At 46.3% G+C, this 16,401-nt stretch overlaps 2 protein-coding genes and 1 long non-coding RNA gene across 16 annotated transcripts in view; 2 read left to right on the top strand and 1 right to left on the bottom strand.

The window, feature by feature from the left end:
• LOC129625770 (guanine nucleotide-binding protein G(s) subunit alpha isoforms short) overlaps positions 1-16,401 on the top strand; it is a 65,519-nt gene that overhangs the window by 18,131 nt on the left and 30,987 nt on the right. Inside the window, exon 1 of one of the 10 annotated variants that reach the window (XM_055544587.1) lies at positions 1,143-1,204. The exons of the other annotated variants lie outside the window; for them this stretch is intronic. The gene's annotated coding sequence lies outside the window, so the exon portion shown is untranslated. Of the gene's footprint in view, positions 1-1,142; positions 1,205-16,401 lie in introns of those variants that run through there. 10 annotated transcript variants of the gene reach the window in all.
• LOC129625772 (neuroendocrine secretory protein 55) overlaps positions 1-16,401 on the top strand; it is a 57,215-nt gene that overhangs the window by 19,815 nt on the left and 20,999 nt on the right. Inside the window, exons 3-5 of one of the 3 annotated variants that reach the window (XM_055544605.1) lie at positions 1,137-1,204; positions 1,440-1,496; positions 7,602-11,077. The exons of 1 other annotated variant lie outside the window; for it this stretch is intronic. The gene's annotated coding sequence lies outside the window, so the exon portion shown is untranslated. The remainder of the gene's footprint in view (positions 1-1,136; positions 1,205-1,439; positions 1,497-7,601; positions 11,078-16,401) is intronic. One more of the 3 variants, XM_055544604.1, reaches the window with a different exon arrangement.
• LOC129625774 (uncharacterized) lies at positions 1,534-15,424 on the bottom strand. Of its 3 annotated transcripts, XR_008701603.1 has the most exons (7): positions 14,100-15,424; positions 12,693-13,453; positions 9,834-12,058; positions 4,058-4,128; positions 2,486-2,711; positions 2,042-2,104; positions 1,534-1,666 (listed from the first exon to the last, which is right to left on the bottom strand). It is a non-coding gene; the product is annotated as an uncharacterized LOC129625774 (long non-coding RNA). The 3 variants fall into 3 exon arrangements; XR_008701601.1 differs by lacking the exons at positions 1,534-1,666; positions 2,042-2,104; positions 2,486-2,711 and having other exon boundaries at positions 3,778-4,128; XR_008701602.1 differs by lacking the exons at positions 1,534-1,666; positions 2,042-2,104; positions 2,486-2,711; positions 4,058-4,128 and adding an exon at positions 7,690-7,836 and having other exon boundaries at positions 9,669-12,058.

Below are 16,401 nucleotides of genomic sequence, written 5' to 3'. Positions count from 1 at the left end.
GATTTGAAATTCTCCATATCAACCACGAATCTTTTTAGAGTCAATTTCCCCACCATATGAAACGTACCTCTCACCCCCAGCAGAACTGTGACCCTCCAAATCCCTCCCCATGAAGTGATTTTGGGAAGATGTGTAGATTGCAAAAGCAGACTGTCCTCTACACTTCTTGGGTTCTTTAACCTGTGTCAGAGGTGGGGTTCATCCCAGCTCACCTTGTGCCTCTTGGCCTTCCTAATGGAATGTGAAATTAACATGCCCATTGTCCATTTCAAAATCTAATTCCACTGAAAGTGTAGGGATTTTCAAAGTAGAAAGGGCAGGGCCAATTGATGTGACAGGGTCCCCACTAACAATGAAAAAAGTTAGTTAAGGAGGAAACTGCAAGCACTGGTCAGCCTAATTAACCCTGACCAGCCCTGGTGGCCCCCCCAAGAAGAGGAACTCAGACTCTGGCCCTGTTAACACTAACCTCAACAGATTTCATTGAATTAGACTGAAAGAGTCTTTGTTCCATCCGATTCCTGTTCTGGCCCATGGTCACGCAGGGCATAAGATGGTGAAAGTCGGGCCAGGGTCTCTCTTTGGGATTCCTCTAAAGGGTCAACTAGTCCAAGTGGCCTTTATAGAACTGGGGAAGGCTAATGGGAAGCCCCAGATACAAACTGACCATTGGCGTAGGCCAAGGAGCCTGTGAAAAGGGAGGGGAGGGGTGTTTCCAGAAGAATCAGAGAAGGATGTGTCCTTTTCCTTCATTGTCTAAAATGGGCATCAGGTACTAAAAACTGAGAGGAGCCTTTAACTAAGTGCTTGGCACATATAAGTGTCCAATAAATGGCAGCCATTATTTTTAGGAATCTACTTGTCTTCCTGGATTTTTCTCTCCTTGGTCCAAGTGAGGGTTTTTATTTGCTTGTTTGTTTCATATCTTGGCTTGTGGGATCTTAGTTCCCCTACCAGGGATCGGCTCTACACCCCCTGCATTGGCAACACAGAGTCTTAACCACTGAACCACCAGGGAAGTCACTAGTTGTTTTCTTTGTTTACGGTATTCCCTGTGAGACTTACAAATTCTAAAAATCCTAGGCACCCATCCTGTCTTTCCCATCTCAACATTTCTGAATACACTCTTTATACAGGTTTTATAAACAAGAGTCAACCCAAGCAGTAGACCGACACATTTATGATGGTGTGGAGTCACTGTTAGGTGAGTGACAAGATGAGGTGGGAGCTTATTTTTCACCTGTCCTGAGAAAGCATTACCTACTCCCCTCTCAGATCCTCCGCTGCCACCCCCCCACCTCCTCCTCTTTATTAGCCCTTATCTATAAATCACATCACTACTGTGGTTGAGCCCGGGGTCCTGAGCACTGATTGCTCTGTGCTTATTACACATGCCAAAAAAAAAAAAGATTGTCTCTAGTTTTCCTTCCGACAGCCAGATGGAGAAGAAGGCCAGCCACTGGGAATGGAAGATGAGAAGACCCTCCGAGAATGAGGTAGGGAACAACACACAAAAATACACACGTTTGACTTTTCCTGGTTGTTGATGACATGCTCAGCTGAGACCTGAGACGCTGTGGTCTCTGACAAACAGCAAACCCTTGAGAGGCGCGGCCCCCTCCAATCAGAATTCCTGGAGTACTTTCACCCAGGCAGCAACTGGGGGCTGTAACAGAGAAGGACATTAGGGGACTGATCTGTGACAGAGCAGTGAACGTAAGGGAGCATGCGCTGCCATCCTGCCTTAGAGGAAGAGTGCACTGCAGGGTAATTTGTTAAACCTCAGGAGAATTCTCAAGCCTTTTGACTCGTGGAGTTCTGCCCACAGAACTTGAACATGAGATCTTACTGAACGTTTCTTAATGATTCAAATTGGGGCGAGGAGGGAGGTATAAAGGCATAAATTGTTATCGGATCCCAAATTTATTATGAGTCAGTCAATGTTTCTGAAGTTGTCACACACACTTGGTGTGTAGGACAGAGTGAGTACCTTAAACTTCCCTTAATGAGTTGATAATGGAAAGGGAACTCTCGTACTCACTTTTGAAGGCGCGCCACAGACAAGCTTTCCCAACCTCCATATCAGCACACAGCGCCAATTCTTCTAAGGGAAAAAGAACTTGATTTATCCAGCTCTCGCCTCTCCCCTTTGATCAAAAGACCAGAGCACCTCACTTCTCTTTCCTCTCTGAGCAGTTGTGCCTTGCCTCAAACTGATTGCTAATTTGCAAATGACTGTGAAGATATATATATACACATATATATGTGTATATATATATTTTTTTTACAGGGAACCTTCATTCAGGTAAGTTTATAGCTGTGGGATTTTTTAAAAGAAACAGTAATTCCTGTGATGAGGCACACAGACTAAAAGCAGACACTGTAATGTAGTCCATGGCCAAGACAGGCTGCTTGCCAGGGCTCTGCTGAAGGATACAGAGCGAGGTCTTGCATCTCAGCAAGTCTCCATCCAGGCCCCACTGACCTGGGGGACCACAAGCCTGGGCCTCCGTTTCTTTAGCCATGCAAGTAACTAACTGGTCCATCTGAAAAAGAAAACAAACCAACCTGTTGAAATAGGCCATGTCACTTATGAGGTACACAGCCACTGAAATTGCTGGGGCATGTGGACACTCCCTTTTAAGAAGATGCTGCTTGTTTATCTGCGGTTCCGTAAGGTACCTCCTAAGTCTTTTTGGCCTTTGTAGTTTCTGAAGTTATAGAAAGTGTCCGTGTTAATTCTCAATCACTGCTCTCTGGATAGGTCTAGGAGGCCCACAGTCTACTTCATTAACTTATTCATAAAATCATATATGTCATTCAGGGGTCCTTCCACCCACTGCTCACCCCCAAATATGAATTATTTTTTTACTGACTGACTCTAGAAGGGCCAAGAGATGGTGGGAGTGAGTTGGTATTTCAGGTGACCACTAGATGGTGAGGTGGTACAGGCAGAAGAAAGGTGTCGCATCTGTAGTGACAGCGAGAGGGGAAGAGGAGAGCCAGCCAAGACAGAGGAGGGTCCCTCTTCCCTGCAGCCCCACCCCAGGACAAAGCCCAGGTTCTGGTCAAAACCCCTTTGGTTGGTAAGGCCCTGGAGCTTTGGTCAAACCTAGTCTCTTATTCTTAAACTGTGATTTCTCCTTGCTGGCTCTCTGCTGGGATTTTAGCATTTTCAGGGGACTCTGTATAACAGAGGGGTCCTCCATAGGCAGACCACTGACATGTTGCCATGGAGACCAACCTGTGCAATGTAGAATGTGTGGGAGCATCTCTAACCTCTGCCTACTAGATGCCAGTAACACACACATACACACAATACACACATACACACAATACACACACACACATACACAAAAATACATACACATACACACACACAATACACATGCACACAGACACATAAACGTACACACATACACGCAAACATACACATACACGCAAACACACATACATGAACGTACACATATACAAACATGCACACAGACACATGCATACATATACACACAAACACAAATGTACACACATATACACACAATATACATGTATACAAACGTACACAGATACAAACACACACATATACATACATGCATACATATATATACACTAACATACACACCTTCTCCAGGGGATCTTCCCAACCAAGGGATTGAACCCGGGTCTCCAGCATTGCAGGCAGACGCTTTAACCGCTGAGCTACCAGGGAAGCCCACACATACATACATATACACAATACACACAAACATACACACATTTACAGACACACAGAGACACATACACACACACACACACACCACCACCACCACATACACACAGTGTGACATCCAGAACTGCCTCCAATCATTGCCAAGTGTCCCCTGGAAGCGGGGGAGCAGAAATCACCCCCAGTTGAGAACCACTGCCTTCACATCAACATCAAATCCTAGGAAAGGCAGAGCTCATACAGATCATAACCTGACCACCTTAAAAAGAAACCTATTATCTTCAGAGAAAAAGTTGCTAACTTCAGTTACTAGTAACCACTCAGAAATGTTAATTCCAGTCTCGGTGATCCTACATTCTCCGGTAGAACTGATTTCCAAAAAATCTCAGAGAAGAAGGTGACCTCCGGAGGTTCACTAGATGACCCTAAATGGAAGAGAAAAGGAAATTATTCCAGGGAAGGAAATAATGAATCGGTCTAAGATTGCTGATTACGCAAGTCAGTCTGTAGCTAATCAATAGTAGATCAGGGCATAAATAGATTTTAACCCTTCAATGATCTCATCTACCACTTAGGGGTTCTTTAGGGGCTTCTGTCTGAAGCAGGCAGGGAATGGGATTCTCCCTATCTGATGTGCATAAATTGATTCACTCTGCATCAGACAGGAGTATGGTCAGGATAGTAAGGACTGGTACTCAGATGGCTGCTGGTCACATAACAGCTCTAGGTGGCTGGGGCCCCACCTGCATGTGTCCCACAAAAAAAACACAAGCAGAGCCTGTGATTGGTAATGTGTGCACTGTAGCCATAGGGTGTAAGCCCTGCTAGCTGGGTCACTGTAGTCCTAGCCCTACGGGAACCAGCCCACTGCATGGGGGTGACCCCTAACCGTTAGGACTTGAGATTTCAAGGCAGGAAGTTTAGGGGTGGGTAGGGGGCAGTGGAAGGAATGCCTCTGAATGACTGTACTGATGAAGGTAAAATAAGATCTTTTAGAAATAAGACACACTTGTGCCAACAGAAGTGAGAACCCAAGGACGTTTCCTGTTCAAGAGTTGCACTTGGTTTTTGGTAAGATGGTAGATGCACCCACCCGTCCATACCCCCATTGCTAGGGCAGATTCTATAACCAATATCTTGGAATAATCATAACAGGACTAAGTGATTTTTAAAATTTTTTACAGATTATTTTTTTACTCAAGTATAGTTGAATAAGTCATTTTATTTTTAAATAGTGGCCTAGCAACCCCCAGCTTGCACCTAACCAGCCCCCCTCCCCGCCCAATTAACCCTTATGGAAGGAGACTTTTTGCTTCTTTATTATATTTTGAGCCTAAAACACTTACATGTTTGCCCCCTTCTCGTCTTCCAAAAGAGCTATTACAGATTCATTTGAGATTTATTATTTTTTAAGAATTTTTTTTTTCATTTTCCTTAGCGAACTTGGAATTTGGGGCCCTTAAGTTAATTGCAAAGTCTAGAAGGAAAAAAAAAAAAAACCCTACTCTCCATTCTACACACCTATGAGAACTTAGATTTTTGCTTTTACTATTAAGATTATTTTAGGATAAAGAGTGAAAACTGGTTGGTAGTTTAATAAATTATCTACTGGACATTTTTTTAAAAAATAGGTTCCAAGTTTAGTTAAGCAAAGTGCCCTCTAACTAAGATCTGCTTATTGCAGAATCCTTGAAATTACCCAAGGCATGTTTTTTTTTGAATGTTGATTTTGACTTTTTGCCTGGGACCAAGTGCAACATCTTTCCAAGGAAATGCTTAGAAGGCTCCGGGCAGAACCCAAAACAAATGCCAGACGTTAGGGGAAAAATTTTAAAAGTTGGATTGTCATAAAACTAATAGCTGTTTATAATTCCACACTTAGGTGATTTCATTTCTTCCTTTTTAGCTGCTAAAAGGGAAGCATATTAAGATCATTTTGTTTTGCAAACAAATGGCTGGTTTTAAAATGGACACTTGGAGGGTTCTCTTTTCCAGTTGGAGGGTTTCCTGATTCCAGAGGGCTCTCGGGATCTTTATCCTTGGGAGGTTTGGTCCGGGATGGACTTGTTGTGTTCATCCTTTGCCATGCTCCCAAGTTACCCGGATTGCGGAGGGGATGGGCAGAGAAGGCCTGGCTTCTCTGGAGGGTCCCAGGATCATGGAAAGGGTACACTGGGTGAACATTAGCAGGCTCTCATTTCCAGAACCTTGGTTGATTCCACTGCTCTATTCAAGGATTCCATGAATTTGCCAAGTGACAGCCAGGAAAGGCCAAAACTTGATTCTTAAAGTACCAACAAGGCTCCTCGTCCTGAAGATTCTGCCATGGTCAGGGGAAATACTTAAACTTGGTGGGCGGTCCTAGAGAGAGCCAGGAGGTGCATCTGTCAGTGTTCAACTTTATGTAGAAAGAGGTAATGACCCAAGGGACAAAGCCAAATCCCTTGCAGACGTCTTATCCTGAGATTTAAGTTGACAGGTGGCACAGGTCTCACTTTTTATTCTTTCTGACCCTAAAACCTTGATTCCCCAGAGATAGGGTCTGACTTCCCATATTAAGGCAGGCTCCAAGCTGGGCGCTGACCTTTCATTCTGCCAGGAAGAAAGGGTCGGGGAAAGGCCACCAGGACTGCTTCATTGGAGAAGGGCGGGGAAGCGGGGAGCTGTCCCATTCTCCCCAAAGATCTGCCCAGCTCAAACCTGGGGTCAGAAATCAGCCTCTTAAGAGATTCCCTCATTTTTTCTTTGCTTTCTCGTTTTCTCTTCCTCTCTTTTGAAATTAAAAAAAAAAAAAAAATCTTATTTTAGGGAGGTTTCTGAGCAAGCAATACCTTTTTTTTTCTTTCTTTTTTTTTAGGGAAAGGGGCCAGAACACCAACTATTTAGGGCTGGGAAGTGGAGACAATAAAATAAAGCAAGGCTGTTCAGATCTGGCTGGCAGATGGCGCTCGGCTTTTACAATTGAGAGCCTGGCTTTCCAGAATTCATAGGGAGCTTGCGCCCAAGACAGAATTCCGCAGCCCCCTCCCCTAATCCTCTTTCCCAGGGTCACAGTCCCCGCCCCTCAAGGCCCAGGGATCATTTTCTTTTTTTTTTTTAAGGTTTTCCAGTGGAACAATGGATCTCTAAGGACAGATATCCCTTTTAACTAGTGGTTCTGTTAGACCATGGCCCGTGCAAAAAAACACACTATCACAGTGACCTCTAACCTCCCAGCCCTTTTGCGTGCCCTGGGTCTTCCAGGAACCAGTTCTGAGACCTTGGGCAAATTGCTTATCTTCTGGGTTCCAGTTTTTCTCATCTGAAAAAGGAGAGGACTGTCCTTTTCACTTTAAACTTCTTTAATTATCTTCTTAAAAGTTTTAATAGGACAGGTATGCCAAATAACCATCCTGCCCCACCACACTTACACATACACACACACACACACACACACACATGTCTTTCTCTCTTTTCTCTTAAAGCATCCTTTCCAAAATAGCAGCTTGTACAGGAAATATTAGGCCTGCCTTTTGCCCTTTGGTACCTAATTAATAATTTCTGGGTACCCGTCATTGGGAGAACCTCTGCAGGATGCACAAGAGGGTTGGATTCTTTCTCACCCCAATCCAGGGCTAGAAAAGAAATTCAGAGGTGGCAGAGGTCCTTTTGTCCATCAGAGAAACCCTGGGAGGTTCCTGGAGGAGTTAGCATTTGAGACAATATGGGAAGATGCTGGGAGATGAGGGAGTAGACTTTGGGGTAGATACTCAGAGCTGTCTTAGAGAGAAGATACTGGTTGAGGGTAAATCCTTGGTTTTTTCCATTCATGAGAAAATGGTTGGGGTTTTTTAGGGTCTCTGAGATTTCAGGGCTAGTTTTTCTTTTCTCCCCTTTATGACCTTTCTCTGCCTCTCAGGGCTGCAAGCCTGTTGAGCTTTCAGGGGCATTCTTACTAAGAAGAGTTTTCCCCAGCTGAGGACCCCCACCCTCCATCTCAGGCCCAACCCTGGGCTTAAAGGAAGGTCACGTCTGTCATGATGAGGCCAAGTCCCGTGGAGAGACAGTGAGATCTGATGGTGTCCAGGGCCAAGTTCCTTGGTTCCAACAGAACGGGCACCCCTTCCATTTCTCTTCTCCCCTCCCTGCAGCAGCTGTAAAATCATGAGGTCATCTATTTGAGAAGGGCCACGTGAACTTCCTCCCATGCCAGGACCTACCAAATCCTGTCACAGAAGTTCATTCCTGTTCAACAAAACCTACCCTCCACACACCATTCTTAAATACACCCTCTCCCCTTCCCCTTTATAGCTGAAAAAAATAAATGAAACTGAATAAAATAGACTCTACGCCAACAAGTTTCTCTTAAACTCCCAATTTCCTGGGGCTCCTTTAAAGTTTTTTTTTTCCTGCCCCCACCTTCCAACCCATAGCCCTGAACTTTGGACAAGGCAGGTTAACAAGGCTCTCCCCCTCCCCCAGGTGGGGGTTCCTCTGGATGTGGGTTCCCTGGGAAAGCAGGGCAGGTGGGCTGCCCTGTTAAAGACACCTTTTCCAGGCCAGTAGACTTCTCCCCCACCAGAGGTCAGCAGAGAGCTCAGAATGACTGGGATGCTCACAGGAAGTGGGATCACTTAGAATTTTCTAGATGAAATGTAGCAAGCCCTACGGAAAAAAGCCCCAGGTTTTAGGGGGTGGGTACCTCAGATTAGGGTCTCATCCTGTTCTGGGTCCCTGGGAGTTTAGTTTTAACACCAGTGCTGCCATTCTGTACTTTAGGGAGACAGGGAGCTTAGGTCCATTCATTTGGTGGGTTTCTCTACCAGTTTCCCCTCCCTGGACAGCACACACATCTTTACCTTCTGGGGGACCATGTCCTCTTAGAACCCAGTCTCCCACATCGGGCCAAACTGCCCACTTTCGCTGCCCACAGGACTGGGAATCCACACCCCACACTTTCCCTGACCCCTTTCCCTTTTTCTTCCAGAAGTTGTACTTATTGTTAAAATGACATTATAATATTACAGGAAATCCACCCCCCGCCCTGCCCTTATCCTGTCAGGGTTTTATATCTCCTTATCTCCTCCTGTTCTCTACCCAGACATATGGATGTTTCTAAAGAGGGTACTGATGGCGGTGCGCAAACAACTTCACCTTTAACTCACCCCCCCACCCAACACTCACTGACTTCCTGAGCGCATTTCCCACATTCTCCATTGTGTCTTTTCAGGGTTCTTTTACTTGCTCAGCGCTTTCCCCTGGGGTGGGACAAGGGGGGAAGGAATCTGAATTCCTTTCTTTTCTGAACTTTTGTGAACTCAGAAGTGGAAAAACCAGCTCCCCTCCAAGCCAGTTCTTTCTTGAGGAAAGAGAGAAAAAGAAGGTACAAAAGGAAAGAGAGAGAGCAACATAGAGATGAAATTAAAAGTTTGAAAGAGGAGGGAAGAGGGGAGAGAAAGAAAGAAAAAGTACTTCTGCTAAATGTAGCTCTCAACGGGAGCCATAGTCCCTGCCCTCTAGGAACTTAGAATCTGGGAGGAGGAGGAGGAGAGGGGTCTGGTTACAAGGAATGGAAGCTGCACCGAGTAGAGGATGGAGCGCTGTCAGTCCAGGCTGAATGGCCAGCGCAGCTGAGGGGCCAGGCTGCCCTTGACTGAAGGCCTGGGGTGCAGGCCCAGGAATCCGAAGGGCAGGTGGGGAACAACACAACACATCGCTCCCTCCCCATCCCACCACCCTTCAGGACCCCACCGTAGTAGGACAGGGACTGGGGGCTGGTGCCGAAAGCCAAGACCAATGCCCCTACCTCCCTTCCCCACCATCCCCTGAGCTGTGACCTCCACTCTTTCTACCACAGTTGGCCCTTTTTCACTTGCTAGAACATTCTCCTGACCCTAAAATGATTCCTCAATTTTTTTTCCCCTTAATTAGTAATAAGCCCCCTTCTGGCACAGCCTGATTTTCTGAGTGTTTTCACAAGCCTTACCCCACTGAGTGGTTTGATTTTTAAGAAATCTGGCACCCGTTGGACCCTTTTGACCTTAAAAAAAAAAAAAGCCAATCTTTATGAGTTCTTTGATTTGATAACTACTCAAAACAAAGCAAAGTAAATCTTCAAGTTGAAAGTGAACACCCTGTATATTACGTATACCTCTCAGACGTTGAGGAAATCCTCAGAAGTTTATAGGTTAGTGTCCTCCAGAACTTGGCTCCTGCCAGACCCAGTATAGGCATTGTGTGCTTTTTTTTTCCTTCCTTCCTCCCTTCCTTCCTTTCTTCCTTCCCCACACTTTTGAAAAACAAGTTTTATTCTCCTGGGTATGTTCATTAGGGAGAGGAGACAATTCTGTTCTGTGAGGAAGGCGGAGGGGGCTTCTGCAAGAGGAGACAAGATTGATTGCTTTGAGCTGGGGGGGCCCTCAAGCATATCACACCCAGATGCAAATCTCTCAGGCTATTAAAAAAAAAAAAAAAAAAAACACAAAAGCTGATTTTAGCTTCCTGGCATTACTGGGGAAAATATTCCGTCAGCTGCCTCTGTGTCCTGTGCTTGATTCATTAGCTCAAGCAAAAAAAATAAAATAAAATAAAAATCTTATCCTAATTTGTTGTAGTAGGACCCCATTCTCCCCAGTTTCGGCCTAAAGCAAAAAACAACAACCAAAAAACGTAGTCCACAGAGGCAGAAGACTTTTGCTAGGTTGAACAGGATTCGTTTGTTCTCAAGGTTTTAACTTCCCTCCACCAGGAAAAGTTCACCCTTTTCCCAAGCCCCCAAGTTAGAAACGTGTTACTAATTGATTGGAGCTAAATTTGCATTGCTTTGAAACCCAGCAGAATGGCCGATTAAGGGGCGAGAGGGGGGAAATGTAATTGCTAGCCTAATAGCCCAGAAAGCAGCTTCACCACCAATTTGCTTATCGAATGGGCCTTCTGTGACCTTTAAGAATCCTTGGGGGGGTGGGGGGAGTGCGGGAGAGAAAAGAATCCTTAGGGGTAAAGGGTCATCATGGCTGTTCTTCAAAAAAAAAAAAGAAAAGCTTGTTGGGAAATGTTTAATGGGAATTTAGCATAAAATGACACACCTAATTGAAGGAAATCATGGTTCCAAGTGAAAACAGTTGTCACGAATTAATTTTTGACTATTGGCAGATCTGAGGTTTACCTCATATGTAGACTGTGTCCAACTTGGCAAAGAGCATGGAATACTGCCCAGTTCTCAGTGCAAATGCTCCCATTTTCTCTCACTGATAAGTCACTGCCGAATTGGGGGGTTAAATGAGATGTCAAAATGGCTGTGTTTCCTTTTTGCCTTTCTAGTAGCATCTCTTAAGTTGCAGTAGCCAAGCATGTGTCTGCCAGGCCTCTCAGAAGCATGAAATCCTTGCTGGGTCGGTGAGTTTGCCTTCATTTGGGCATTTTTGTTTATTCATTCATTCACTCAATATACACTAATAATGTGCCCTTCCCCATGGGGAAGACAAAGGTATAAGGCATTGCTGCTCTCTTTGGTCTTACAATCAAAACAATCCCAGGAAGTTAACCGTGAACCATTGCTGATTAAATAGGAAATAGACATGGCAGGTAAGAAAAGATAGAAAGGTTGTCAAAAAACACAGATGTTGGTGGCCTTCCAACCCTTCCTCAACCTAGTTGAGCAAAGCAAATCAATGGTCACATAAAATATGTTGAGTCCTGATAATGAGACTGTAGAAAACCCAGAAGGATCAAAACAGATGTCCACATGTAGATTCGACAGGCACACGGTTCAGATTTCCACATCAGTCCGGGACTGAACAGTTGTAGGTAAACAGCAGGGGTGGGACCTTCTCGAGGCCCAGTGTGGGTCTCAGAGAAGCTACCGAACCAGGCCTTTCTGTAGGAGGTGTTGCTGGGGGTTTGCTGGGCGAACTGAGGGATGGACTTGCTTTCAGAAGGGACTCCAGAGGCCTGACCCTGGGATAGTGAAGCTCCTTCTTCATCCAGCTCCTTTAGCCAGCTCCTTCTCTCTTCTCTGATTTGTCTGGAGCCTGAGCCTTTCAGGATCTTCTGGGACTGAAAATCCTCTTAGGGGATAGCCTTAAATTCTTCCACCTAAGCTTAGACTCTTCTGTTTATGTCTAGGATTTGTATTCTGAGGGGTGGGGTGAAAAAGCATTCACAGTTTGCATCCAGAGGTCCTGAGGTACTGTGAAGTGTTTTCATCTTAGCTTGGGTCCTCCATCTTAGCTTCTGGGATCCCCTCCATTTTGGTTTTAGTCAGTTCTCCATTTTAGGTCCTCAACTGCCCTCCATTTTTGCTCCAGTCCACCATCTTAGATCCTGGCCTGTCCTCCAGCTTAGCTTCTGGGCTCTGGGACTCTTTTTCCTATTTTCCTAATGGAAATAGAGATACTCATTATTCAGGTTAGTATAATTAACCCCCAGTCTTTGTGGAAAGAAAAGTGCAGAGTTAATTGCAGAATTTAATTTCCAGCTTTTCTCTCACAAATACTTTTCAGTCATCTCTTCAGAGCCTTGGAAGAGTTGTTTTATCTATAGGGCTCTTGTAATACTCAGCATAGGATATACAGTTTTTATAAAAATACGTGTGTGTGTATACAGATAGATAAATAGAGAATTCTTATTTTAGATATAAGAGGAGGGAAGTGCTTTTGTGAAGGCGATTGAACTGAAGGAACTCCCCAGACAACAGGGACTGGTTTTATTTCAGGAGTCAAATTCAGATTTACAAAATTAATAAGTTTGGGCTTCTCCTTGTTTGTGACATTTTCATACTTTTCACCTGAGAGGCACACTTCAAAATCAATGTGAATGAAAACCCATTTTCAGGGCATAATGTGAAGCTTGTTTACCAGCTCAGGGGGGAAAAAAAAAATCAGTTTGCCAAGTCACTTTGAAAACGTCCTTTATTACAAGTGGCTGCCTCTGTAAATGAATTAGTTATGTGCAATTACTTCCCCACCGCGGCCTGATGCTCTCTTGAATCCGGACCACTCTGCTAGGATACCTTGAAAACGTTGTCCATCCTGAGAGAACTGATTGTTAAGAGATGGGGCCACCAAGGCGCCGAGAACTGCAGTGAGCAAATGGTCCCACTGCTGGGACTCGGGGGCCCCCGGCTGCAGAGTTCCCTTTCAAAGACATCTGGACAGCTGAGGCTGGGAAGACTGGATTTTGCTTCCTTCCCGCTCAGGGATGAGCCTGTGGCAAATTGGAGAAGGGGGCTTCTGGCCCCAGGCCTCCTTACCTCCCTGCAGGTGGTTGTGTTCTGTTCAGTTAATCCCATTAGCTGGCAAAGGCTTATGGGGCTACCCTTAAGGGACATTTGCATTTTAATAAAGAGCTCTCTGAGGCCAGAGAGCTGAAAGAGTCACGTTTTTAATAGTGAAATAGAATTCTAACAAGAGGCTGGGGAGGGAACATTTGGGCAGTTGACACCCGAATGCTTCCCCCACCCCCAGCTCTGTGCACCCCCAAGCAGTGAATTCAGCAAATTGGCTCCCTGCCCCCACCGCCCCGTGACCCCAAGGCTTGCTCCCAGCACTGCCTGCCCCCTCCACCAGCTCTCCAGGTACAGCTCAGCGGATGTAGGAGGGGGCCTCATCCGAGTGGCAGAGTCAGGTCCACATCGAAGCTTCAGGTGCCTGACTCATTCCGGCTCAGGCCGGTAATAACAAGCCCCATGTTTTTCTCCAGCGTCCACTTCTCTGACACACAGAATAGTCAGGAAATAAAAGATTCGAGTACTATACAGCTGCTTTGCTTTCTCTACAAAGAAAAAAAAAAAAAGAAAAGTCGGGGGTGGGGAGGGAGAAAGGAGCAAGGAGGCAGGAGACTAGGCCGGCAAATAATGATGTCGCAAAAACAAGCTTATTGCTGGTGTGTTACATAAACAGCCCCACCATCCTTTGCTGCAGCCCAGGGAAGAAGCTGTGCCGTAGTGACACTTGGGCTAGTTTCACACCTGAGCTTGGAGTTACTCAGAGGTGCATTAACAACTAATGATTCAATTGAGGGAGGCCTGGATTGCCATTCTGACTTGCCACATATTAGCATACCCATCTAGAAACCCGGAATCTTCCAGTTAAGCTCCCCAGTGAAACTCAGAAGGGGCCTTTCCAAGATGCCTGATATTTAGGAAAAGGAAATTAAGCTAATTGTGAAAGCGCCTGACATGTTTCCTTAATATCTAGGTAGTTGAAGGCTAGGATTGAATATTATGAATTCCTCACATGATAAGTGTTTGAATAGATGTCATGGCTTCCACACATGGTTTTCCAAAGGTGCAGCTCAGAAGTACTCAGGGCCCTGGCTTCCTTTGCCTTCTTTTTTTTTCTTTTCTTTTTAATCTCCTTTCTTTCCTTTTTCTGCCCCCCCCCTCCCCCCGCCCCTTAAATGTTACTGCATTGCTCACCTGAAATGTCCTTTTCAGAAAGTTCTCTGATAGCTCACAGGCTGGTGACGTCTTCACAAAATGAGAGGAGCTGAGATTGCCAGAGAGGGCCCTGGGCACTGCAGTGGCTGTGACAGGCAGGAGTGTCACCCAGCGGAGCTCTGTAGCCCTCGGCAGGCAGGAGGAGGGGGGCGCATTTCATTATGCGTGGAAGTTATAGCTTTATTTCAAACACAAACATGCAGGCCAGCAAGGATATTAAATACGCAGTCACTCTGAGCGAGGAAGGCGCTCGGATTTTATCTTCCTTCCAAGCAGCTTCCTTCTGCCCCTTAGATAAGTCAACAGGGAGAATCGACCTCCAAGTGTGGCTACATTGCGACCCCCTGACAACGCCTGGGAGGGAGGGAGCCGGCATGATGGAGCTGAGGGCACCCTTGCTGATGGGGAAGATGGCCTCACAGCACCTTGGCTGCTGCCGCAGAGAGGCCGGCTCCAAAAACATCGATTTTTCTCCCCATTCTCCCAAGGTTAGGATTCTGCTTAGAACTCTCTGCTTCCTGCTAAGATTTCCATCACCAAAGGGCCTGATTTCAGGCAGAGAAAGGACCACTTTAGCAAATGAGAGGAGAGGAAAGCTGAGGGTCATTTCAACTGCGGCAAAAATCAGCCATGCCATTTTCCCTGACAGCACTTTAATTATGATGAAAGAACAAGATGGGTTTTGGTTGTTTTTTTTTTTTTTTTTTTTTAAACCAAGGAGGCTTGTGCTGGGGGGAAGGGAGGGGGCTCTGAAAGAGATATGAGGGGAGTGCCAAGCGGGCTGTCACTGCACAGTGATGGATATGCCGAAGGAGGGAGGGAAGCCCCCTGCCCGTGGTCCCGGGTCCCTGCTCCAGTTGTGCTGGTCAGGCCGGCTGTTTGTAGCCAGGGCTGAGCCTGGCCTGGGAAGAGCCCACAGGACAGGCCTTAGCCAGTGCCTCCTGAGTGCTGGCTTCTCCCTTCCCCTCTGTGGAGTGAACTGTGACTTTAACCTCGAGCTGGGGGAGTCTCGCTAGTGTTCTGCTCCACTGGCTTTTAAAGCAGCTGAGGGGTTTTCAGTGGTCAAACGTCTCATTGTTGAAAATGGTGGGGTGTTTTTTGTTTTTTTTTTTTTTTTTTCTTTTTAAAGTCAGGTTCTAGGGCCTGGGAGCTGCAGAGGAGGCCAGAGAGAACCCTTCAGGTCTGAGGGCTGAGGCCCGAGCTGTAGCAGTGGGAAAAGAGGTGGAAAGCTGATGTTAATCAGTTTCTTTCAGGTCTGGCGAGAATCAGGGAAAAGGCCCATTTCCCCTTCCACCCACCCTGCCTTGACCTTCGACCTTGAGCTCTCAGGAACTCCTCCCCCACCCCCCCACCCCCCCAGCCCCTGAAGGTGGCCCTGGGATTCAGACTGGCAGTATTTAGAGAAAAAGAAAAGTGAATTCCAGACTCACTCTCAGCTGAAAAGAGCCTTAGCTCCTGGGCTTGGGAATGTGAGGAAAAGAGCAACATGGATCCAAGCCCATGGGGCCCAGGAATGGAGGGAGGTGGTGGGGCATTATTTCAGCCCCCTCCTCCGTTTTAGAACCTTTTCATGCCCTGCAGACACCAGGTACCAGCTGCTGGAGAGCCTCTAGGACAGAACTACACAAAGCAGGAGACGTGATGTGACCCTGACTTTGTGCCTCTGAATTACCCAATGTCTGTTTCACACGCAGGCAGAGCACCCGGGAGGCTGCGGTAAACACCCAGGGGCGTAGTGCCCCCAGCCCTCGGGGGTGGGGTGCTCTACGCCAGCAGGTTCTTCCAAACAGTCCATGACTTTTCCAGGGTCCCTTCTGCCCCTCAGTGAACCGTCAGGCTGATACAGACCCTTCCGGTTGTGATGACAATTACCAGGCAGAGGGTAGTGAGACAGCAGGGACTTAGGGCTCAATGGCAGGAGAATAATGGGCATTTCCCAGTGAAGCCACTTTATTTCTTGCACTTTGCCGAGAGAATTCACAAGCCAAGTACAACACCCGCAGGATCTCACGGGAGGTGGCAGTGGTCTCAGGGTGCAGAGACGCCTCCTTTTTCTAGAACAACTGCAGTGTCCCCATCTGAGCCCCGCCAAAAGGCAGATTCTTTATCTAGATGCTCGGCGACTCTGCCTGCTGCAGAGATGGAGGAACTGTGATCCTGCTGATTTCAATGGACCGGTTGAGAAAACACGAGAGAAAAACAAATCTTTTTCTCAGTTTTCTCTTTTCTGCTTGGAAAACAATATTAGGGGCTGGCAGTTGGGTCTGCATGGAGAAAGATA

This window comes from Bubalus kerabau, chromosome 13, assembly GCF_029407905.1.
Source record: "Bubalus kerabau isolate K-KA32 ecotype Philippines breed swamp buffalo chromosome 13, PCC_UOA_SB_1v2, whole genome shotgun sequence".
Classification (NCBI taxonomy): Eukaryota; Metazoa; Chordata; class Mammalia; order Artiodactyla; family Bovidae; genus Bubalus; species Bubalus kerabau.
This window is presented reverse-complemented; position numbering and strand designations above follow the sequence as displayed.